General features: G+C 45.4%; 1 pseudogene across 1 annotated transcript; it reads right to left on the bottom strand.

Moving 5' to 3' along the window:
- Positions 1–543: 543 nt before the first annotated feature.
- On the bottom strand, positions 544–2,002 carry LOC105512069 (annotated as a pseudogene). Its single transcript, XR_001001811.1, has one exon. The product of XR_001001811.1 is annotated as an NADH dehydrogenase [ubiquinone] iron-sulfur protein 2, mitochondrial-like (transcript).
- Positions 2,003–7,649: the final 5,647 nt, after the last annotated feature.

Genomic DNA, 7,649 nt, shown 5'->3' with positions numbered 1-7,649 from the left:
TCATGCCAAGGACTTGAGTCAAAGTGTCCCAAGCAGAAGGACGAGTAAATGCAGAGGTGAGAAAGAGCTTGGTATGTTCTCCTGGGGAGTGCCAGGAGACTGCGGGTGCTGGAGCGTGGTGAGCAAGAAATGAAGCTGGGGAAAAGGCAGAAGCTGGAACACGTGGGAGCCTCGCAGTTTTTGCTAAAGACCTTGGATTTTATTCCAAGTATAACAAGAAGCCAGGAGTGACACAGTCCTGTTTTGGGGGTAATGTTTTATTTTTATATAATTCCAAACTTACAGAAAAAAAGACTAGTATGAGAAACTCCCATATACACATTATTCAAATTTGCCAACTATTTACACACTCCCTCTTCACAGTAGTTACAGAGTTGCCGCAAATACTGGATCATTGCTTTCAGGGGAAGACAGGGTCAGGTTCCTGTGAGCCTCTGGCTACAACATTCTCATCAACTGATCAATACATGACCTTTTTTTTTTTTTAAAAAAAAGTGTGCTTTTGTTTAAAGACACCTTATTTATTGATTATTATTATTATTATTTTAGGCCTAAGGGCTGCAAGGCGGCTAATTTATTGTAATTTCTCCTTTTTTAGTACATGCACAGAAAGCCTGACAGCCAAGTGTACATGAACATGTACACACACACACACACACACAGGCCAATTTCCAGTGAGGGACAGGCTCCACAGAAGAAGCTGATGGGGGGGATCAAACGCTGCTCCCCTGCTCACCGATCTACTTCTCCAAATACAATATCTTGGGTACCTATGATGGCAACGACATCTGCCAACATGTGTCCCTTAGACATCTTGTCCAAACCAGCCAGATGGGCAAAACCAGGAGCCTTGATCTTGCATCGATAAGGGCGGCTGCTGCCATCAGATACCGGGTATACCACAAACTCTCCCTTGGGAGCCTCAATGGCAGTATATGTGGCTCCTGGAGGAACTTGGTAGCCCTCAGTATACAACCTAAAGTGATGAATCAGTGACTCCATGGAAGTCTTCATCTCTGCTCGCTTAGGTGGAGACACTTTGGCATCATCAACCTTGATCTCCCCAGGAGGCATCTTGTTTAGACACTGTGCGATAATTCTCAGGGACTGGCGCATCTCCTCCACCTGGCACAGGCACCTATCATAGCAGTCCCCTCGAGAACCAACAGGAACATCAAAGTCAACCTGGTTGTAAACATTAAAGGGCTGGGTCGTCCACAGGTCCCACTGGATGCCTGAGCCCCGAAGCATCACCCCACTAAAACCATAGTTAAGTGCTGCTTCTGCTGTTACAACCCCAATGTCAATTGTCTGATTTCGCCAGATCCTATTGTTGGTCAGCATCTCCTCCAACTCATCAAGCCAAAGAGAGAAGTTCTTAGAAAACTCATAAATGTCATCCATAAGCCCAAGGGGTAGGTCCTGGTGCAATCTTCCTGGCCGGATATAAGCAGCATGCATTCGGGCTCCAGACACTCGCTCGTAGAACTCAAACATCTTCTCCCTTTCTTCAAACAGCCAGAAGAAAGGGATCATGGACCCAAGATCCAGAGCATGTGTGGTCACAGCCGTGTGATTTCTCCAAACAGCACTCGGATCCACTGTGCCCGGGGAGGAGGCCGGATGTTTAGCAACTTCTCCACAGCTAGAGAATAGGCCTATTCATTACACATCATGGACACATAGTCTAGCCAAAGTGTGGAAGGGCCTAAAGATAGGTCTTGTATTCAATGAGCTTCTCAGTGCCTCGGTGCAGGAGCCCAATGTGAGGATCACACTTCCGCACCATCTCCCCATTCAATTCCATCACTAGTCGCAGGACACCATGCGCTGCTGGGTGTTGGGGCCCAAAGTTCAGGGTCATGTTCTTCACCATTGTGTCCTTTGGAGGGTTCACATCATTCCAAAGTGGAGGCTTCCAGTGGGCTGTTTCTTTTCTTGGGTACATAACAGCTCCCCCAAACTACTGTGCCCATTCCACATCTGGCTGCCACTGCCCAACACCTTTTCTGATACAGAGCTAAGGGCTAAAGTGGGCTCGGAGGCAATGACGACCAACGTGTCTCAGCAAGAGTGCAGCCATCTTGGGTTCCGTTCTGGACGGAAGTGATTTTTATTATCGTTATTATTTTTTGAGACAGAGTCACTCTGTCGCCCAGGCTGGAGTGCAGTGGCACCATCTTGATCACTGCAACCCCCATCACACGACAAGTGATTGTCTTGCCTCAGCCTCCTGAGTCGCTGGGATTACAGGTGCGTGCCAAAAAAAAAAAAAAAAACCCAGCTGATTTTTGTATTTTTAGTGGAGACAAGGTTTCATTCACTATGTTGGCCAGGCTGATCTTAAACTCCTGACCTCAGGTGATCTACCTGCCTCAGCCTCCCAGAGTGCTGGGATTACAGGTGTGAACCCCTGTGCCCGGCCTAAATACACCTTATTTAATACATATTGTTGATCCACTGACATTGACCCCATGTGGCCATGGGGGTCAATGAGTGCTAAAGCTCACGCCTGAATGAAGCTTATCTAACGTGGATATTTTCTCCCAAAGACACATGTAGCTTTCTTGATCGTGGGAACACTAGACAGCCTCAGCACTGCACGGGGGCCATTTTAAATGGTGAAATCACCAACAAGAAGCACAAAACTGTGAAAAATGTGACACTAAATAGACCGTGAAAAGGACACTTGTTTACGGGTTGGAGAGCTGAAACAGGGAGATGAGTGCTGACTGCTTCACCTCAGCAGGTGACTTTAGTCTCCGGAGACACCAATTTTTCACCACTCTGTATGCACTGGCTTTCAAATGCCCACAGAAGGGCCCAAGTATTGATTTTGTTACAAATAAATTTAGCTAGAGGTGAACCCACAAATACAGAATCCAATAATAATGAAGATGATTTGAATCATGTGAGGTTATGTTAGAAACACCCCACCTCTGCACCCCCGAGTACTTCAGTGTATATTTCCAAAATGGTTGTTCTCTTACATAATCACTTTGGTAGTTATCAGAATCTGGAAACTCACCAGCAATACAATACTATAATTTGATACATGCTTTTCCCCCAGTCCAGCAGCCAATCCAAGATCACAAGATGCATTTAGTTGTCATGTCTTTTAGTGCCTTTGTTTTTTGTGGTCTTGACTTGCAGAATGTCCTTCTGTGTGGGTTATCTGATGTTTCCTTGTGAGTAGATTCAAGTTGTGCATTTGTGGCAAGAATATCCAGGGGTGATGTCTTCTCAGTGCATAAGGAGAGATGTACTGCTGTTATTTTGCTATTTGTCCTCTATATGCTTCATAGCTTTTCTAGACCTCATTTCCTGCATTACAAGCTTTTTTGTGTGTGTTTGGTTATTTTTTTAATAGTAAAATGTTTGAATTTCTTCTCATTTTCTTCTGTGTATATTCTATAGCTATTTTCTTTATGATTACAACGATTACATTTAACATTATGTTAAACATTTAACATAATTTAACATAATTAACATTTAACATTAACAATGATTACATTACACGAAAATGATTACATTTAACATCTGTATTAGTTCGTTCTCACGCTGCTAACAAAGACATACCCAAGACTGGGTAATTTATAAAGGAAAGAGGCTTAATTGACTCACACTTCACCATGGCTGGGAGGCCTCAGGAAACTTACAGGCATGGGTGGAAGGGGAAGCAAACATGTCCTTCTTCACATGTCAGCAGCAAGGAGAAGTGCTGAGCAAAAGGGGGAAAGGCCCCTTATAAAACTGTCAGATCTCATGAGAACTCACTCACTATCATGAGAACAGCAACTTGGAGGTAACCATCCCCATGGGTGGTTACTTTCCACCAGGTCCCTCCCATGACAAATGGGGATTGTAGGAACTACAATTCAAGATGATATTTGGGTGGGGACACAGCCAAACTGTATCAACATCCTAAAGTTATAACACTTTGGTTTGAATTTATACCAGGTCAACTTCAGTATCATATAAAAACTCTGTTCTTTTACAGTGCCATCTCTTTTTCTTGTGGTTGTTGATGTCATAAAATTGTATCTTTATACATTCTATGCCCCAAAGCTTAAACTGACAATAATTTAAAAAAAGTTAGTGTCTTAAATTATATAGCAAACAAAATGTGTAGTTACAAACCAGTTACAGTAATACTAGCTTTAGATTAGTTCTTGGCTTAATCAATTAATTTATTATTATACTGATTTTTATTTTATTTATTTATTTATTTAGAGACAGAGTCTGTCTCACTCTTGTTGCCCAAGCTGGAGAGCAGTGGCCCGATCTTGGCTCATAGAAACCTCTGCCTCCCAGGTTCAAGCGCTCCTGCCTTAGCCTCCCACGTACCTGGGATTACAGGCACCCACCACCATGCCCGGCTAAATTTTGTATTTTTAGTAGAGACAGGGTTTCACCATGTTGGCCAGGCTGGTCTTGAACTCCTGACCTCAGGTGATTTGCCTGCCTTGGCCTCCAAAAGTGCTGAGATTACAGATGTTGAGTCACTGCACCGGGCCAATACTGATTGTTTTTTGAAGTGTCATACTCTTTTAAATTCTGTAGAAAACCAAAAGTAGAGTTATAATAGTACTAGCTTTTATAATTGCTCATAGATTTGCCTCTATTGAGATCTTTAGTTCATACAGTTTCAAGTCACTGTCTAGTGTCCTTTCGTTTCACCTGCAGGACTCCCTTAAGCGTATCTTGCAGAGCAGGTTTACTGGTTATGAACTCCTTGAGTTTTCTTCTTCGTTTTTCTTTTTCTTTCTTCTTTTTCTTTAGAGACAGGGCCTCACTCTGTCACCCAGGCTGGAGTACAGTGGCGTGATCACAGCTCACTATAACCTCAACCTCCTGGGCTCAAGAAATCCTCCTACCTTAGCCTTCTGAGTAGCTAGGATTACAGACATGCATCACAACGCATGGCCTTTAATTTTGTAGAGATAGGGTCTCACTATGTTGCCCACGCTGGTCTCGAAATCCTGGACTCAAGTGATCTTCCTTCCTTGTCCTCCAAAGTATTGGGATTATAGGTATGAGCTATTGTAACTGGCCTCTTTTGCTTTTCTTATATTTTTCTTTTATCTTCTTAAAAATATTATTTATGGGTTTGGTGTAGTGGCTCATGCCTGTAATCCTAACACTTTGAGAGGCCAGGTGGGCAGATTGCTTGAGCTCAGGAGTTAGAGACCAGCCTGGACAATGTGGCAAAACCCCACTCTACAAAAAAGAAAAAAAAATTAGCTGGGCTTGGCACATGTCTGTAGTCCCAGCTGTAGTCCTCAGGAGGCTGAGATTGGAGGATCACTTGAGCCCAGTAGGTTGAGGCTATAGTGAGCTATGATCATGCCGCTCCACTCCAACCTGGGTGACAGAGCAGGACCTTGTCTCAAAAATTTTTATATTATTGATTCCTTTCTTTTACAAACCCTTATCTTGAGGGCTGACTTTAAATAGATCACAGTGAGGGAGTTGCTCGGCTATGTACAAAATCCTGACCCACAAGCAGGCTGTCTATGAATGGTTTAGTACCAGGTTCTCTGTGAATGTGCACTCCATGATGGGCAGGTGAGGACAGCCCATTTCTGGCCATGCCCCATTTCACAGGATGAGGAGTTCACTGTACTGGACTCGGGTCCCAGCACCAGATGAGGCACTGGCAGCATGACAGAGGACCAGCTATCTGAGGCCAACCAAGGTTCTGCAGTACTATCGTATTATTCTGCCTGGGTAAAATTTTGATTTAGAGGCATGCAGTCATAATCCCACAGATGGAAGCTTCACTGCATTGGCTCTTCAGCCGAGCATGTATTCTTCACTTTTGAAAGACAGTTTTACCGAATATAGGATTCTTGGTAGACAGATTTTTTTGTTTTTGCTTTTTTTAATTTTATTTTTTATTTTTTTGAGATGGAGTCTCACTCTGTCGCTAGGTTGGAATGCAATAGTGCAATCTCACCTCACTGCAACCTCTGCCTCCCAGGTTCAAGCAATTCTCCTGCCTCAGCCTCCCAAGTAGCTGTGATTACAGGTGCGCACCACCGTGCCCTGCTGGTTCTTGTATTTTTAGTAGGATGGCATTTCACCATATTGGCCAGGATGTGGTCTCGATCTCTTGACCTCATGATCCACCCACCTTAGCCTCCCAAAGTGCTGGGATTACAGGCGTGAGCCACCACGCCCGGCTGTTTTTTTTTGTTTGAAAATGTCTTGGGAGGTCGAGGCAGGTAGATCACAAGGTCAGGAGATCAAGACCATCCTGGCTAACACGGTAAAACCCCATCTTTACTAAAAATACAAAAAATTAGCCGGGCGTGGTGGTGGGCGCCTGTAGTCCCAGCTACTTGGGAGGCTGAGGCAGAAGAATGGCATGAACCCAGGAGGTGGAGCTTGCAGTGAGCCGAGATCATGCCACTGCACTCCAACCTGGGTCACAGAGCGAGACTCCGTCTCAACAAAAAAAAGTTTAATTATTATTATTATTATTTGAGAAGGAGTTTTGCTCGTTTTGCCCAGGCTGGAGTGTAATGGTGCGATCTCGACTCACTGCAACGTCTACCTCCCAGGTTCAAGCGATCCTCCTGCCTCAGCCTCCTGAGTAGCTGGGATTACAGGCATGCTCCACCACGGCGGCTAATTTTCTATTTTTAGTAGAGATGGAGTTTCTCCATGTTGGTCAGGCTTGTCTCAAACTCCTGACCTCAGGTGATCCACCTGCCTTGGCCTCTCAAAATGCTGGAATTACAGGCGTGAGCCGCCGTGCCTGGCCTCAAAAGTTTAACTATAATGTGTCTTGGTGTGACTCCCTCTTAGTTTTAATATTTAATTTAATTTGATTTTTTTACTTTTTTGAGATGGAGTCTTGCTCTGTCACCCAGGCTGGAGGGCAGTGGCACTATCTTGGCTCACTGCAACCTCCACCTACTGGTGATTCTTCTGCCTCAGCCTCCTGAGTAGCTGGGACTGCAGGCACGTGTCTCCACACCTGGCTAATTTTTGTATTTTTAGTAAAGATGGGGTTTCACCATGTTGTCCAAGGTGGTCGTGAACTCCTGACTTCAGGTGATCCACCCACCTTGGGGTCCCAAAGTGCTGGGATTACAGGTGTCAGCCGCTGCATCCGGCCAATTGAATTTAATTTTTGAGACAGGGTCTTATTCTGCCACCTAGGCTGGAGTGCAGTGGCACAATCATAGCTCACTGTAGCTTCAACCTCCTGGGCTCAAGCAGTCCTCTCACCTCAGCTTCCCAAGTAGCTGGGACTATACATGTGTGCCATCTACATCTGGCTATTTTTTGTAGAAACAAGGTCTCACTACGTTGCCCAAGCTGGTCTCAAACTCTTCAGCCCAGGTGATTCTTCTTTTGCCTCACCCTCCCAAAAGCATGAGCACTACACCCACCTGATTCTCTCTTTGGAAACAGATTCTCACTTTATCATCCAGGCTAGAGTGCAGTGGCGTTGAGAGGTGGCAACCCCTCGCTCTCGGCGCCTCCGCGGCCTGGGCGTCCACTCTGGCAGCGCTTGAGGAGCCCTTCAGTCCACCACGGCACTGTGGGAGCCCCTCCCTGGGCTGGCCAAGGCCGGAACCGCCTGCCTCTGCTTGCGGGGAGGTGTGGAGGGAGAAGCGCGGGGGGAACCCGGGCTG

Source organism: Colobus angolensis, unplaced genomic scaffold (genome assembly GCF_000951035.1).
Source record: "Colobus angolensis palliatus isolate OR3802 unplaced genomic scaffold, Cang.pa_1.0 Scaffold21, whole genome shotgun sequence".
Taxonomy (NCBI): Eukaryota; Metazoa; Chordata; class Mammalia; order Primates; family Cercopithecidae; genus Colobus; species Colobus angolensis.
The sequence above is the reverse complement of the archived record's forward strand: the minus strand, read 5'-3'. Positions and strand labels throughout refer to the sequence as shown.